Consider the following 16,289-nt stretch of genomic DNA (forward strand, 5'->3'; position numbering starts at 1 on the left):
GAAATATGAATGCTTGAGAAAGTGGATAGCACAAAGGATGTCACCATTTGAACTCAATCTCAATTTGCAGCGTCCCATGAAGACCATTCCTATGATATACCTATGATAATACTGTAAAAGATCAGGCTGGAGAGAAAGATTGTGGCCACCGCTCGCCCTCATTGCTTTTACCTTAATGGGGAGACAAAAAGGATGAATTCAACCCTTGTAATTCTAAACTCTTCTCATTATCAAGTATATCTTTATTGTCATTTTCCTGAGTACTAACATACCCAGAGAAAACAAAAAACGTTGCTCAACCAGTGTCCATTCAGTGTGCAGTAAAAAATAAATAGAAATAAAAATACATATATCATCATGAATAAAATTAAACACTCTACTCTCTACTAAACATCAACAGGCGTTCCGATCGGCAGTGGCTCTGCTGCAGTGTGTCCAGGTTGGTGGTTGGTGCGCGATACTTTGGCAGGGGGCAAAGTCCGTTTATCAGTCTTATAGCCTGCGGGAAGAAGCTGAGGAGCATCCTGCTGGTTTTGCAGCTAATGCTCCTGTACCTCTTCCCAGATGGCAGGATGGAGAATATGTGATGCAATGGGTGGTAGGGGTCTTTGATGATGGAGATGGCTCTGCTGATACATCTCTTCCAGTATATGTCCAGCAGGAAAGGGAGTGGAGCACCAATAATCCTGCTTGCGGTCTTCACAATCCTGTCTAGATGGTGCCGTTCGTACGCCTTGCAGCTCCCGAACCAGGAAGTGATGCCGTAGGTTAATGTGCTCTCGATTGTCCCCCTATAAAAAGTTCGTAGGTGTGTAGTGGGGAGACCTGCTTTCCGTAGTCTTCGGAGAGGGTGTAGTCACTGCTGGGCTCTCTTGACCAGTGCTGTGGTGTTGGTCGTGGACGTCAGGTCATCTGACAGGTGGAGTCCTAGGAACTTCACGCTGCTGACCCGTTCCTCATCAGCTCCATCGATGTGCAGAGGTGTATGGTGTTGTTTTCCCGTCCTCCTGAAGTCAATCACCATCTCCTTAGTTTTTCCCACGTTGAGAATGAGGTTGTGGGATTTGCACCATCCTGTGAGCAGCTCCACCTCCATCCTGTACGCCGACTCATCATTGTCACTGATGAGACCCACCACTGTTGTGTCATCAGCGAACTTGTTGATGAAGTTGTTGTTGAGTCTAGCAGTACAGTCGTGTGTAAGCAGACTAAACAGCAGGGGGCTTAGGACACAGCCTTGGGGCGAGCCAGTGCTCACGGCTATGGTTTTTGATGTCCTACTGCCCACCTTGACTGTCTGCTGCCGTTGCAATAGAAAGTTCAGGACCCAGTTACATGTGCCAGCATCAACCCCCAATAGCTCCAACTTCTCCACCAGCTGCTGCTGAATGATTGTGTTAAAAGCAGAGCTGAAGTCTATGAAGAGGATCCTGGCATAAGTATATTTCCGATCAAGGTGTGATAGTACGAGGTTCAGTGTTGTTGAGACTGCGTCCTCTGTGGATCGGTTAGCTCTGTAGGCGAACTGCAGTGAGTCTAGGTCGGCAGGTAGACTATTAATGTCTATTTGAAGATTTCATCTGTGAGAGGAGAGGAAGAAGAGTAAACCAAGGATAGATTAAAATCAAGGTTGGAGTGTGGGGTGCATGAATGGAGTAACAATTTATGTGCATCAGTATGTATGTGTGCCACTGTATTTCTCTGTGTGCGAGACAGAGAATGTGTTTGTATATACTATCTGTTTGTGTGTGGGACTGGAACTGGGGTTTTGTATGTGGTATATCTGTGTCTTCTCCGTGGATTGTCACCTTGTACTGGTGGAGAAGCTTGTGTGATCCTGAGAGCGATGCCGTCTGGTGCTATGCTCCTGGTAGGGCCACCCATGGCGGTAAGATCGAAGGGGAGGTGTCTGACAAAAAACAATCCAACCAAGACCTCAACGGTGGAACAGGCGGAGGATGATGGCACACTTTAGTGGAGTGTCACAACGGCTGGGAAAGCAGATGAAGGCTGCAGCAGAAAAGGGTCTCCAGTCGTCTTGGACTCCATGCCACTGGATCCTGACCCAGATCTGTCAAGAACCATGTGATGGCTGTCTGTGCACCAGTCTCCCCACGTTAAACAAAGTCCCGCACAGGCTGGTACATCAGGCGGTGGGTGCTAGATTCAGTCGCTGGACTCTTGGAACGAAGTAGAAGAGACCTTCGGCAGCTGCACCCATGACTGAGCAGTCCTCTTTAGGATCCACTCTGCTCACCCTACTTGGGGAAAGGGCTAGAAAAGGTGCCCTAAAAATAGCCTGCCTCAAACTTACCGAATGGGTTACCGCATCCAGAGGTATCTTCACACGCGGTCAGAAACACAGGAATATGAATATGAACTTTGGAGCATGAAATGTGCGCACATTGATGGATAGTGCAACCAGTAACAGACCAGAGAAGAGAACCGCGATCATCGCAAGAGAAGATGCCAGATTGACATAGCTGCCCTTTCTGAAACCCGGCGGGCAGACAAAGGACAACTGAAGGAGGAGAAGGGTGGCTACATTTTCTTCTGGAAAGGAAAAGCTGCTGATGTGTCCAGGATCCATGGTGTTGGGTTTGCCATTAGGAACCAGCTCATCAGCCACCTCTCTGAACTTCCTGTGGGAATCAGTGAGCGTCTCATGACCACGGGTCTAGTGCTTGCCAACAATCAGATGGCAACAGTTGTGAGTGTCTATGCCCCTACTTTAGACTCTGAAGAGGAAGTAAAAGAGACCTTCTACGCCTGCTTGGACGAGACATTGTCTAAAATCCCCAGGAAGGATAAGATTACTCTCCTAAGAGATTTCAACGCCAGGTTCAGCTGGGACCAACATCTCTGGAAGGGTACCTTAGGAAAGGAAGGCATCGGGAACAACAACTCCAATGGAGCTCTGTTTCTCAGCAAAGTGCTCAGCACGACCTCATCATCATTAACACCCTCTTTCACCAGAAAAACAAACTAAAGACATCTTGGTGACACCCACGCTCCAAACAGTGGCATCTCATTGACTATGTCATTGTACAAGCCAGGGACCGCCATGATGTGAACATAACAAGGGCCATGATCGATGCAGATGACTGCTGGACAGGTCATTGCCTCATCCGCTCCATTATGTCCATCAAACTCAAGAGGAAGAGGAGGATTCAAACAAAGCAGATCCGGCCAAGGCTAAACCTTGAACGCCTGGAGGAAACTGACACCCAGCAATGATTTCAGGCTTCTCTTGGGGAAAGCCTCCAACAGGAATATCCTTCATACCTGTAAAAACAGCTTTGGGTGCAAATCCAGAAAATACTAGGATTGGTTTGATGAGAACGACACAGAGGTAGAACAGCTCATCTCCAAGAAAAGTAAAGCCTTTCATGTCTGGCAAAATGATGTAACCTGCAAGGCTGAAAGTGCAGCTCACTCCAGACCCAAGGTGGACGTCCAGAGCCGAGTGAGGGAGTTTAAGAACTCTTGGTGGACAGATAACGCTCTGGAAATCTAGAGACTTGCAGACTAGGGTGACACCAGAGACACCGTAAAGAGAGAGAGAAGGGGGCTTGACGACTACCAACCACTGCCAGTCTCCACTGCCACGTTGCACCAAGATGTGTGGATCGCGGATCGGCCTCTACAGACATCTGCAGATCCACAAGTAGACGACCCTATGGAGAGAACAGTCATACTCGTTTTGAGCGACCGCCAATGATGATATCTGTGTGTGTGTGAAAGAGTGAATTTAATTGGTGTGAGATTATGACATTTATTTGTCTCCATTAAGCTGAAATTCATGTTCCTTGAAGAGTTCTACACTCACCTCTGGTGACATTGATGTTGAATTTTCTGAAGCCCTCTTATACAGTAAAATCGGCACACTTCATCCTGTGAAAGGCTGCAAAGATCACATAGTGTTATATTTGTCTGCAAAGTGGAGAACTTTAGTCATGATAATTGCTGATTTGTGTGACTGTACAAAGGAAGTTCACTGCATTCTAAACATGGACATTGTAAAATAAAAATCAATATAGTCATAGAGTGATACAGTGTGGAAACAAGCCCTTTGGCCCAAGTTCCCACACCGGGGTCGTTATCTGAAATAACACTGCAGCGAACCATGAAATACAACAGGACTGAACAGCTGTAAAGAGACTTAGCAAGTCTGGCAGTATCAGTGGAGAGTGAAACAGAGTCGGAGGAAGTTGGGGAATTGGTGAGCTTTCTTTGGGATCGGATGAAGGAGCTGCAACCGGGACAGTTCTTCAGAGATATGCATGCCTAGGAACTGGAAGCTGTTGACTCTCTCCACCGCCATCCTCCCAATAAGACACGTGCATGATCCCTCAGCTTTCCTTTCTTAAAGCAAACAATCAGCTCTTTAGGAGCTATCATTGAGGGCACAATTGTTGCTCTGCAACCGATCAATCAAATTGTCAATCTCCCTCCCGTACTCTTGACTTCTCATTACCCATGACAACATTGTTTGCAAATTTAAAAATGGTGTTGGACCTATATCTGGCTACACAATCATAGATAAAGAGAAGCAGAGTAGGGGACTGAGCACACAGCCTGACGTGGCCAATCAGTCTGTTACACAAACCATCTTTTACCTTTTGCCTTCTGGAAATGATTCCACCTTCCATATACAGATTGTTCCTTTGCATCACTACTTATCCCCCTATCACACCTTGCATAATCCATCTGTTATTTAATTGATCATGCTTTTGTCCTATCATAAACCTTTTCTTATATTCTCTCCTCCCCTTCCCACTCAACAACATAGAACCTGCTTTGTTTCCAATTTCCTCAGTTCTGATGAAAATTCCTTGATCTGAATCATTAGTTCTGTTTCTCCCTTCACAATTGCAGCTTGGCTTGCAAAGTATTCCCAGCACCTTCTGTGTTTATTACAGGTTTCCAATGTGCATACTATAAGGTCTTGCAAAGGGCAGGATAGGAGGCAGCATGGCTTGTTGGGGGAGAATAGGAGGCTGGAAATAAAATAAAGTTGCTGTGGGAAACAGCTGGAATCATTGTGATGTAACACTTTGGCAGTGGGCGCACTGCAATGGGGAAGAACCTTTAACGTGATGCTCCGATAACGGTGGTCATGCAGGGTGACACTGGATACACTGTGTGGGAATGGAGCAGTGCTTAGTGGAAATTGTTGTGACAGAATAATGCATTGGGTGGAGGCATCGCTAATGTAGTCCCCAGTGCTCGTGCTTGTGAGGTAATGTTGTAGGGTGGGGTTGTAGGGGGAGATTTGATGCGATATAAAACTATTCTGGGAACGTTTCTAATGTAACTCTGCTGTGCAAAGTGTGGAGATTAAATGTGGTGATTGAGGAGGTTTTTGATGCAAGAAATGAAAGAACAAACTGCTGGAGGAGCAGGTCACAAAAGATGGGTGTATGGAACAAGCTGCCAGAGGAGGTAGTTGAGGCAGGGACTATCCCAAAATTTAAGAAACAGACTGATACATGGATAGGACAGGTTTGGAAGGATATGGACCAAAAGCACGTAGTGTAGCTGGGACATGTTGGCGGGTGTGGGCAAGTTGGGCCGATGGGCCTGTTTTCACACTGCATCACTCTATGACTACATTACACCTCCACCATGCATGAATGCTTCAAAATCAAATGGTCGAGTTTCATTGCCATATACTCGAGCATAGAAACGTAAGCCGGCACTGCCATTCAAAATAATCGTAGCTGTTCATCTAAAATCAGTACCTCTTTTCTGTTTATTCCCCATACCTCTTGATTTCGCTAGCCCCAATAGGTAAATGTAACTCTTTCTTGAAATCATCCAGTTAATTGGCCTCCACTGTCTTCTGTGGCAGAAAATTCCACAGATTCACAACTCTCTGGGTGAAGAAGGTTTGTCCTCATCTCAGTCCTAACTGGCCTACCCTTTATTCTTAAACTGTGACCCCTGGTTCTGAACTCCCCCAACATCAGGAACATTTTTCCTGCAGTTACAGTAAGTGAAAATCTATCAGGCAAGCAGGATGATTTCTCCAACCACCCCCATTTGAAGGCCACTATCTTCCACCATTGCTTGGTACCTACTTCCAGCAACCACTGGTTGTCCTCCAGGATGCACCGAGCCGCAGCCTGGTCCATGCCGGTCACCAAGGTGAAATCGGCACAGAGACTCTCACGGCAGCGGCGCAACGCTTCCGGCGACACGGGACATTTGCACTGAGGCTGCTCCATGGCCGGAGCTGCAGCGAGCGACTCGCCAGCCCGGCAAACACTCGCTAGCCCCGGCTCCCCGTCCGCATCTGATCCCGCCGCTGCTTCTGCTTCCATCCCTCCCTCCGCCCCGGCTCTCCAACACCCGCGGCCCATGCAGTTGATATTAGTTTTGAAATTCTCGTTGATCATAGAATGTCTCACGACAGAGCGTTGGCAGAAAGTTGGCAGGTCTGCAAGTGTAACGTTGCATCCTCGATAGTCATTAAACCAGGATGGAAACCAAATAATTTGACATTATTTTTGAAACCTCAAACACTATACATGACTACAGAGAAATGGCTGTGTTTTAACATTTTGTGAATGGGACAGTGATGTAATTCTTCTGGGGGCAGATGTAATACTGTCGGAGATATGATAGGATATAATGCCGTAGTGGTGGAATTGTGATGATATTACGCTGAAGTGCTAAAGTTAGGCTGTGACGCTATTGGAATCTTTGATTGGAATATCGAGCCGCCGGCATCTGGGTTGTCATGTGACACGGCAAGGGCGGGCGGGGCTGTGCGCTTGGTGATGCATCGAGGACGTCGGTTGGGCGCGAGCTGACAGAGCGTTTGAAATGAGTGTTCGGACGGTGACCGTGACCGAGCCGGCGGCGGGAGGCGGTGGCGGTGACCGTGACCGTGACCGGGGCCTGCAGTCGACTGGTAATGGGACTCAAGGGAGTGGGGCATGGGACGGTCTGATCCCGGATCACTCTTTCACCACCCCGTCTCATGGAATGTGTTCATTCTCTCTGTTTCCGATCATCCATCGCCTGCAGGATCTCTGCAACATATCTCCAGCGCAACACCCCTCTCACCCTGCCAGGTGGATTATTTTACCCACCCGTCCCCTGCTTTTAAAAAAAACTTATTTTTTTCGCAATGCTGACAAACGGTCTTTGACCTGAAACATGAACTTCGTTTTTCTTTCTCTGGATATGTTGTCTGACCTGCTGAGTACTTCCAACATGCTCTTTTTTAAATTAAAATGTTGAGCATTTGCATTTTAAAAATTCGCATGATACTGTTTTACACTGAGACATTTGTTTTCTCTATCAAAAAACACAGGGATTGGTTTGATGACAAAGGACAGGAGATTCTGGAGCCTTTATTTAGCCTTTATTTAAATTTTGAGATTTAAAACATCATGTCTGCAATTTATCCCATTAGATAAAGCATAAAAAGAAGTTTAATTTGACACCTAATTCACTTTCATATCTTCAGTATTAAAAAAGTTATGGAATTTTCATACTCGGAAATTAGCATCTTGTTCCCTATTGCTTTTCCATACTTAACACAAAAGCTGTGATCGAGGACAGTCAAAAGCCCATAACTTTCTTAAAAATTAAGAGAACTGAATGAAATTTTCAGATTACAGATTGACACATTCTGAAACAAATATAAAACATCTTACTAGGATGACCTGAAATTAAAGCCTATAATTAGTTAGTTATTTAAATGTAGCTAATTACAAAATTGACCGTTGTGATGGAAATAGTAATAAACACCCAGACTTCCTTGAAAATTCAAAATGTGATATTCTCAAGATCAGAACAATATTATTGTATTATATGCTGCAAGTCTGTAACAGATAGGTAAATAAATCACAATTTTTAGCAATAGACCAAGTCTTTATGGAGAAGATCAGTTGCTAGTTGGTACATTGACATATCATAATCAATAGCATCATCATACTCCTCAGATTGTAACCAATAAGCAACTCTGTTTTTCCTCAACTTTTCAATTTACCATTGTAAACTACAAGATTTTGCTCTTCAAACCATGCATGACATGCCTTTCTACCCACTACGATCCCATTAAGAATGTCCTGTAGATTCAATTTCTTCAGAACAGGATAATTGTTTTAAATAGCTTAAGTATTGAAATAACAAACTAATCCCATTCACACATGAAATTCACAATATACAGTAACATGCTGTTTTAAATCTCACTGTCATGAACATGTGCCTGATGGATGGAATTTAATGTTTAATTCCCATAAATGAATCTAGAAACAGGAACACATAAAGACAGTCTGGGAGAGCAGGCGGAACGTGGTAACGAACCTACCCATGGCGAGATGTCGGGACAGGCGAGAGCGTGCCCACCTTCTCCCGCAAACGAACCAACACAGACGAGGGCGGCTCTGGCATACCACGTGCCATCGGAATGAAATCCCCCGGAACCGTAAGCGGAGCACCATAAACCAATTACTCTGAGGAAGAAGCCAATCCTCTTTTGGGGCAGTACGAATCCCCAACAAAACCTACGGCAACTTGTCCATCCACTCCGGGCCCATGAGCCATGCCTTCGGAGTGGCCTTGAGATGACGGTGAAACAGCTCTCCCATACCATGGGATTGTGGATGATAGGCCATGGTGTGATGGAGCTGAGCCCCCAACAGGTGGACCATAGCAGACCACAACTCAGAGGTGAACTGAGCTTGCCCGGTCTGACGAGATGTCCACCGGTACATCAAAACGAGCGATCTAGTGGGCAGTGAGGGCACGGGCACACGTCACAGCAGAAGTAACAGCCAGCGGAACAGCCACCGGGCACCACGTGAAACAATCCACCACAGTAAGGAGATGAGTGCCACCCCGGGTCTGGGGAAGCGGACCCATGATATCCACACGAATATGATCGAACCGCTCGTGAGGCACCTGGACTTGACGCTGCATCTTAGACGTCTGGCATGAAATGCACGCCCGGGTCCAGTTACCAACCTGCTTACATAAGGCATGCCACATGAACCGGGCCACCACCAACGCAGCCATCGCTTGGAAGGATGAGCCAACCCGTGGATGATGTCGAACACCCGATGGTGCCAGGCGGCAGGAACGATGGGATCGTACAGGACCGTAGTACCAGCAGGACCAAACAGCCGTCCAACACCAGGCCGGAAAGCACGGTGCGGTTGGCGAACATCTCCCCATCCTCCAGTTGAGCAGCCGCCAAGGCGGAATAGTCAATCCCTGGGGCCACATCAAGGACCCCACTGATGGTGGGGCGGGAGAACGCAACAGCGACCCTGTTACTCCTACCCTCGATGTGGTGGATGCAGGTCGTGAACGCCGAGACATACGCCAACTGAAGCTGCTGCCAAGAGGACCAGGGATCCGACACCTTCGCAAAAGCAAAGGTGAGGGGCTTGTGATTGGTAAAGGCAGTAAAATCCCAGCTCTCAAGGACATAACGAAAGTGTCTCACCGCCAGGTACAATGCGAGGAGCTCCCGGTCAAAGGCACTGTACCTACGCTCCGCTGAGCTGAGCTGCCGGCTGAAAAAGGCCAGGGTCTGGCAGCGTCCATCGATCAATTGCTCCAGCACGCCACCCACAGCAGAGTCAGAGGCGTCCACTGTCAGGGTGGTTGGGGCATCAGCTTGCGGATGGACCAGCATTGTCGCCCATGCCAGCGCCTCCTTCGCACCATCGAAAACGGCCACAGCCTTGTCGTACCATTGAATGTTCCACTGCTTGCCGGCCAGGAACTGAAACAACGGCCGCATGATCCGAGCCGCTGTGGGTATGAACCAATGGTAGACATTTGCAGTTGTGACATCATTAAGGCATCAGTAATCTCCACAAGATCTCCAGCCCCCAGACTCCTGGGAAACCATGTGTAGTGGAGAAACCCATGGGCTGTCGGAGCACCGTACAATTCTCATGGCCTCCATCTGGCGGAACTCCGTCTTGGCGATAAGGAGCTTGTTAGGGGGAAGACTGCGCACATGTGCATGGAGCAGCGGTCCTGTGGTGAGGTTTTGATGCACAACTCAGTGCTTGGGGATGACTGATTGAAATTGGGGGGTCAGTATGTCAGGAAAGTCCGCCAATATCTTGGCATAAACATTGTTCAGGGAAGATACTGGGTCATGGCGTGGCACTACGGATGCAGCAGGAAATCAATTCAAACGTTGCAGCATGAACAAGGTGCTGCCCCCTCACATCCACCAACAGGGATTGAGCCTGAAGGAAATCGGCGCCCAGAAACAGCTGGGAGACGTCGGCAACTGTAAAACTCCTGGTAAAATGACAGGCCAAAGATGAGCGGTACCGTGCAAAGCCCATACGTCCAGATGGAAGTCATTTACTGCGGTTAGAGAGAGCCCCCGCTTCCCAGAATGAGCGTTGACCCCCGATGGGGGCAAAATGCTAACCTCTGCACCTGTGTCAAGGAGGAACCGTCGTACCGAATGTCAGTCCCAAGCGTAGAGGTGGTGTTTCTGGCCGTCTGCTGCAGCAACTACTGGCGGACAGCCCCGGTGTTTCCCGGAAAAGAGCATGGCGGGCGGCACTGGCGGGCCGCGAAAACCCAGCGCTGATGATAGTAGGACCATTTCCCCTTACCGGCGTCGCCCTGGACCGGCTGGCTGCACAGCCAAACAGGGCAAGGTCACTGGGCCTTCCAAGGCACTGCCGACACCTGATCGATTGAAGCGCTGCCCTGCTGCTTGGACTGCCACACCTCATCTGCTTGCTCTGCTAGCTGCAGGGGGTCATCAAAATTCTCACCCGCGAAGAACAGGCGGATGTCGTCCGGCATCTGCTCCAGGAAGACAAGTTCGAATAGGAGACAGGGCTGATGACCGTCCATTAGGGTAAGCATTTTGCTTATCAGCACAGACGGCTTGTGATCGCTGAGCCTCGCTGCTCAGTCATGGTGGCTGAGCCCAAAGGTACGTAGGAGGAGCGATTTGAGGCCATCATACTTGTCCTCAGCCGGCGGAGCACATAGGTAACCGACAAGGTGACCGGCCGTCCCTGATCCAGCGTACCTAGTGTCATCAGCCATGATGCGTCTAATGTAGAACTGGGCCTCGGCCAGAAAATGAGCAGCTTAAGAGAGATGGCATTCTGCTGGGCAAATTCAACACAGGCAGTGCCCGAGGACAGGATCGAACACAGATCTCTGGCGTGTGAGACAGCAAGTCTACCAGCTGTGCCACTATATTTAGTTTTACAACACACAAACAATTATATGTTGATAACTTTGGATATTAAAAAAAATAAACTATCCATTTTCAGTCTCAAATCTCTAAGTCACGCTATGTCCCCCTTTACAGCTACTGTATGTTTTAATACAGTTCAAGACTGTGGGGCAGTACATTGGCCATAAAGTTGCTGCCTGAAAGTGCTGGAGACCTAGAATTGATCCTGAATATGGGTGCTGTCCGTATGAAGTTTGTTCCTTCTCCATTTGATCGCATGGGTTTTCTCCGGGTGCTCTTGTTTCCTTCCACATTCCAAGGGTGTGCAGGAACCTTTTTCAGACCCAACTCAAAACGTAATATTTTCCTTTTGTCCAGAGATTCTGTCTGACCTGTTGAGTTACTCCAGCTTTTTGTGTCTATCTTCGGTTTAAACTGGCATCTGCAGTTCCTTCCTACACACACAATACTATACGATAGAACTGTATTAATCCCAAGAGGGAAATTGTGTGTGTGTGTATATGTTTATACACACACACACACACACACACACACATATATAATATATATTTTTATTTATATACTATGTTTACATATTCTGTTGTGCTGCTGCAAGTAAGGATTTCATTGTTCTAACTAGGACGTGAGAGAATAAAACACTCTTGACTTTTGGCCTACGTCGCTAATGTGTGGGATAGAACTGGTGTACGGGTGATCGGTGGTCGGCGTGGACTCGAGCCGAAGGGCCTGTTCTTGCGCTGTATCTTTAAATTAAACTAAAAACACTAAAACCAGAGGGAGTCTATAGATGGGTCGCTACCCGAAATGTCACCCAATTTCCTCTATCCAGAGATGCTGGCTGCTCCATGGAGTTCCCCCACACAAGTAAAGCATGGAAATGTCTTCACCTTACCATAGTTACCCAACCAGACGCAACTAAATTTAAGGCAGCTCTTTTTTCGCAAGAACCCTTTTTTGCTTAAGTCCACCCTTCACCACCTCCAGTTTAAATTCCATTTGGAATATTTTTGGAGGACCAAGAAATGAAGAAGCAAGAGTTACTCCAGGGAGTTACTTCAGCTTCAGGGAGTGATTCTGCGTTTGGTTTCAGCGGTCGCGGCGAGGCGGTGACCGGACAGCAATGGCTGCCAGATCTCCCACAACGCAAAGGGGGGGAGAAAGTGCCCAGCGCCGACCAGTTGCCATGGCAGTGCGCATGTGCAGAGCGGCCGATGATGTGCTGGCCATGGTTGTGCGCATGTGCAGGGGGAGGATGTGCTGGCCGTGGCACTGCGCATGTGCAGGTGGAGGATGTGCAGGCCAAGGCATTGCGCATGTGCAGGGGCAGGATGTGTAGGCCGTGGCTGTGCGCATGTGCAAGGCGGCCGGCTGTGCCGGCGGATGAGGAGCGGCCGGAGAGTGGAGACCCGGCGACACGGATGGGAGGTGGAGAGTGACAGAGAGAGAGATAGAGAGGGGTACCCGCTCAGAGTTGAACGGTAGGTGTCGCGGGTGCCAGCAGTGCGGCCGACACGGTGGCGTAGCGGTAGAGTTACTGCCTTACAGCAAAATGCAGCGCCGGAGACGCGGGTTCGATCCCGCAACGGATGCTGTGTATGGAGTTTGTACGTTCTCCCCGTTATCTGCACGGGTTTTCTCCGAGATCTTCGGTTTCCTCCCACACGCCAAAGATGTACAGGTTTGTAAGTTAATTGGCTTGATTAATTGGCTTGATAAAAATGTTAAATTGTCCAGTGCTGAGTGATGCTCCTCTATCTTGAGCTTTTCAACGTACCACATCTAGATACGGGCCCGGAGCCAAAACAAAGCACCAGGGCCGCGGCTGCGAGTCAGACGCCCGCCAAAAACGAGGTAAATCCCATCCCTGTGCCCAGAAATCCAGGATCATCCCAATCCTGCACTGCAACCGCCGGACTGCAACCGTCCCCCGTCCCTATTCATTAACCTCGCCCGTACACGGGCAATTTTATCCCAATCCCAGGAATTTGCATCTACCTAATTCAGGGATTGATTCCGATCCACTTGATTTTTTTTTTTTGCTTGCTAAGCCGGGCAAAATGACACGGGTTTTAGGTTGCCCGGCATGACTTTAGGTGGCCATTGGCAACCAGGCAACTGTTAATTTAGAGCCCTGACATCTTACTCCCATTCTGATTTACCCGTCAGTCGCCCTTCGCAATGTTACTGCAAAGTCTAAACAAGCTTGAGGAACAAAATACTTATGGACATGTTACAGCATGTTACTGGACTTTGAATTGATTTTTTTTTTCTGTAAGCATCAGAACTTGATATTGCTGTCGGTATCTCTTTGCTCAGAATTTTCTTTCAATTTGTATCACTTGGCCTGCTGTTAACAACAAATAACAGACAACAAGCATAATCTGCTTGTAGCTGCCATGATAACCCACTTTGCTGTTTATTCTGCCCATTCCTTCATCAACTCTGTTAATAAAAACGAACTTCAGTCCTCGACTGGATGTTCTCTATCTCCTTCCTGTATACTGTCTCATAATTTTTCGTAATACAGCCCACCACAGTGGTGTCACCTGCAAACTTGTCGATGGAGTTAGAGCTGAATTTGGCTGCATGGTCGTGAGTGTATAGTAGGGGATCAAGAACGCATCCTTCAATTTAGTTTAGGTTAGTTTATTGTCACTTGTACTGAAGTATACCGAAAATCTTTTGTTGTGTGCTAACCAGTCAGTGGAAAGACAATACATGATTACAAACGAGCCTTTCAAAACGTACAGATACATCATAAGAAATTAACGTTTAGTGCAAGATAAAGCCAGCAAAGTCCGATCAAAGATAGTCCAAGGGTCACCAGTGTGGTAGATAGTAGTTCAGGACTGCTTTCTAGTTGCAGGAGGATGGTTCAGTTAACTGATATCAGCTGGGAAGAAACTGTTCCTGAATCTGGAAGTGTGTGGTTTCACACTTCTAAGCCTTTTGCCTGATGGGAGAGGGGAGAAGAGGGAGTGGCCAGGGTGTGACTCATCTATGATTATGTTGCTGGTCTTGCCGTGGCAGCGTGGGGGTATAAACGGAGTCAATAGAAGGGAGGTTGGTTTGTGTGATTGAGCTGTTCTCACACCAAGCTGAGATGCTTTCTACGGCGCATATGTAGAAGTTGGTGAGAGTTGTTGGGAACATGCCAAACTTCCTAAAGGGGCTGTCCCACTTGGGCGACCTAATTGAAGAATTTAGGAGAGTTTAAAAAAGTGTCATGTTGAAGACTTCCTTCAACTACGTAGAAGACCTCCTTCGATTATGTTGAAGACCAGCTTCGACTAGCTACGACTAACTTCGGGAAAAATAGACGCCGAATAGTGGAGAGCAAAGATGATCTCCTTCGACCTCCCTTCGACTATGATGAAGACTATCTACGACTACCTTCGACTACCTTCGATTACCCTCGAGTAACATGGCGACCTACTACAACTTACTACGACTAAACCTACGAGTAAAAGATGTATCGATTTTTTCCATGGCGACCTTTTTTTACTCGCGGGCATTTTTTAACTTATGCCGCGACCTAGCTGAGGCCTTGGGTACACAGAGACCACACTCGAGCATGAAGGAGAGTTATGAAGACCTCCTACGACCTCGTGTCGACCATCCTGCGACATCCTGTATGAGTCTAGGGCAAACACGCCAGAACTCGCGGATTAGGTCACCCAAGTGCGACAGACCCTGAAGCCTTCTATGGAAGTAGAGGTGGTGGTGTGCTTTCTTGGTCATTGCTTCAATATGGGTGGTCCAGGAGAAGTTGTTGGTGATATTTATTCCAAAGAATTTGAAGTTTTCAACCATCTCTACTTATACACCATCAATGCAAGTGGTAACCATTGTGGGGGGATGATTTTTGTGTGTAAGTGATTATTTTAGTTTGTGTCCAAGATGGTTGTCGGAAGGGAGATTGTACGCTGGTGCGGTTTAGCTGCCGCTGCTCTCTCTTCACATTGTGCTTTTGATTTTTTTTGTCTTTGGATCAAATTCTGTCTTTAATTTGTGTATTGGTGATGTCTTTATTATTTATTTTACTCCGATTATATGTTTTTTACTCATGTTAAATTCTGTATGGTGTCCTTGAGACTTTTGAAAGGCACCCATAAATAAAATTTATTATTATTATTATTTGTACCGTGTCGCTTCCTGAAGTCAATCGCTATTTCCTTTGTCTTGCTGACGTTGAGAAAAAGGTTGTTGTCTTGACACCAGGACATGGGGTTCACAATCTCCTTTCTGTACTTCGTCTTATCGTTATTTGATATCTGGCTCACAATGGTGGTGTCGTCTGTGAATTTATAAATTGAATTAGATTTATACATGGCTTCACAGTCATGGGTGTACAAGGAGTAAAGAAGGGGGCGGGGCTGAGAACGCATCCTTGTGGAGCATCAGTGTTGAGGATGATCTTGGAGGATGATTTGTCCCCTCACTGTCCCCTTTCCATGTGGGGCATCAGTGTCGAGACTTATTGTGGAAGAAGTATTGGCACTTGAGTCCACTGATTGTGGTCTGTGAGGTCAGAAAGTCAAGGATCCACTGGCAGATGAATGTGCTGATTTGTAGGTCCAGGAATTTGGACATTGGTTTGAATGGGATTATGCTGTTGAAGCTGGAGCTATAGTTGATAGGTAGAAGTATTGCAGGATTTCTCTCTGTATCAGTCATATATCTGAATATTGGCTCAGCTATTCTGTTTCCTTTTTCTGATGACCATATCTTCCTGCTGTACATTTTGCAACCTACCTTCTTTTGTCTATTTATTTTGTCCGTTCTCACTTTCTAACATCCCCAGTCACTCATTGGCTAAATAATCTTGTTTTCTGCTTATTACATGATCACCCCGATTTTACCAATTCAGAAACATCCCCCCTTCCCCATCCTCCCTGAAATTCAATGAGCTGCTTTTGTCTCTTTCCCAGTTCTGATGAAGGGTCTTCATCCTGAAATCTTATCTCTGTGTCTCCCCATAGACAACCTGACTAACTGAGTATTTCCAGCAATTTCTACTTTTGTCTCAGATTTTTAGCATCTGCAGTTTATTATTAATTTTCTCTTGTTTTTTTTATGT

General features: G+C 47.0%; 1 protein-coding gene across 2 annotated transcripts in view; it reads left to right on the forward strand.

Moving 5' to 3' along the window:
- Positions 1-6,770: 6,770 nt before the first annotated feature.
- LOC129705895 (astacin-like metalloendopeptidase) overlaps positions 6,771-16,289 on the forward strand; it is a 165,422-nt gene continuing 155,903 nt past the window's right edge. For both annotated transcript variants that reach the window (XM_055649791.1, XM_055649792.1), the window contains exon 1: positions 6,771-6,919. The gene's annotated coding sequence lies outside the window, so the exon portion shown is untranslated. The remainder of the gene's footprint in view (positions 6,920-16,289) is intronic.

This window comes from Leucoraja erinacea, chromosome 18, assembly GCF_028641065.1.
Source record: "Leucoraja erinacea ecotype New England chromosome 18, Leri_hhj_1, whole genome shotgun sequence".
Taxonomy (NCBI): domain Eukaryota; kingdom Metazoa; phylum Chordata; class Chondrichthyes; order Rajiformes; family Rajidae; genus Leucoraja; species Leucoraja erinaceus.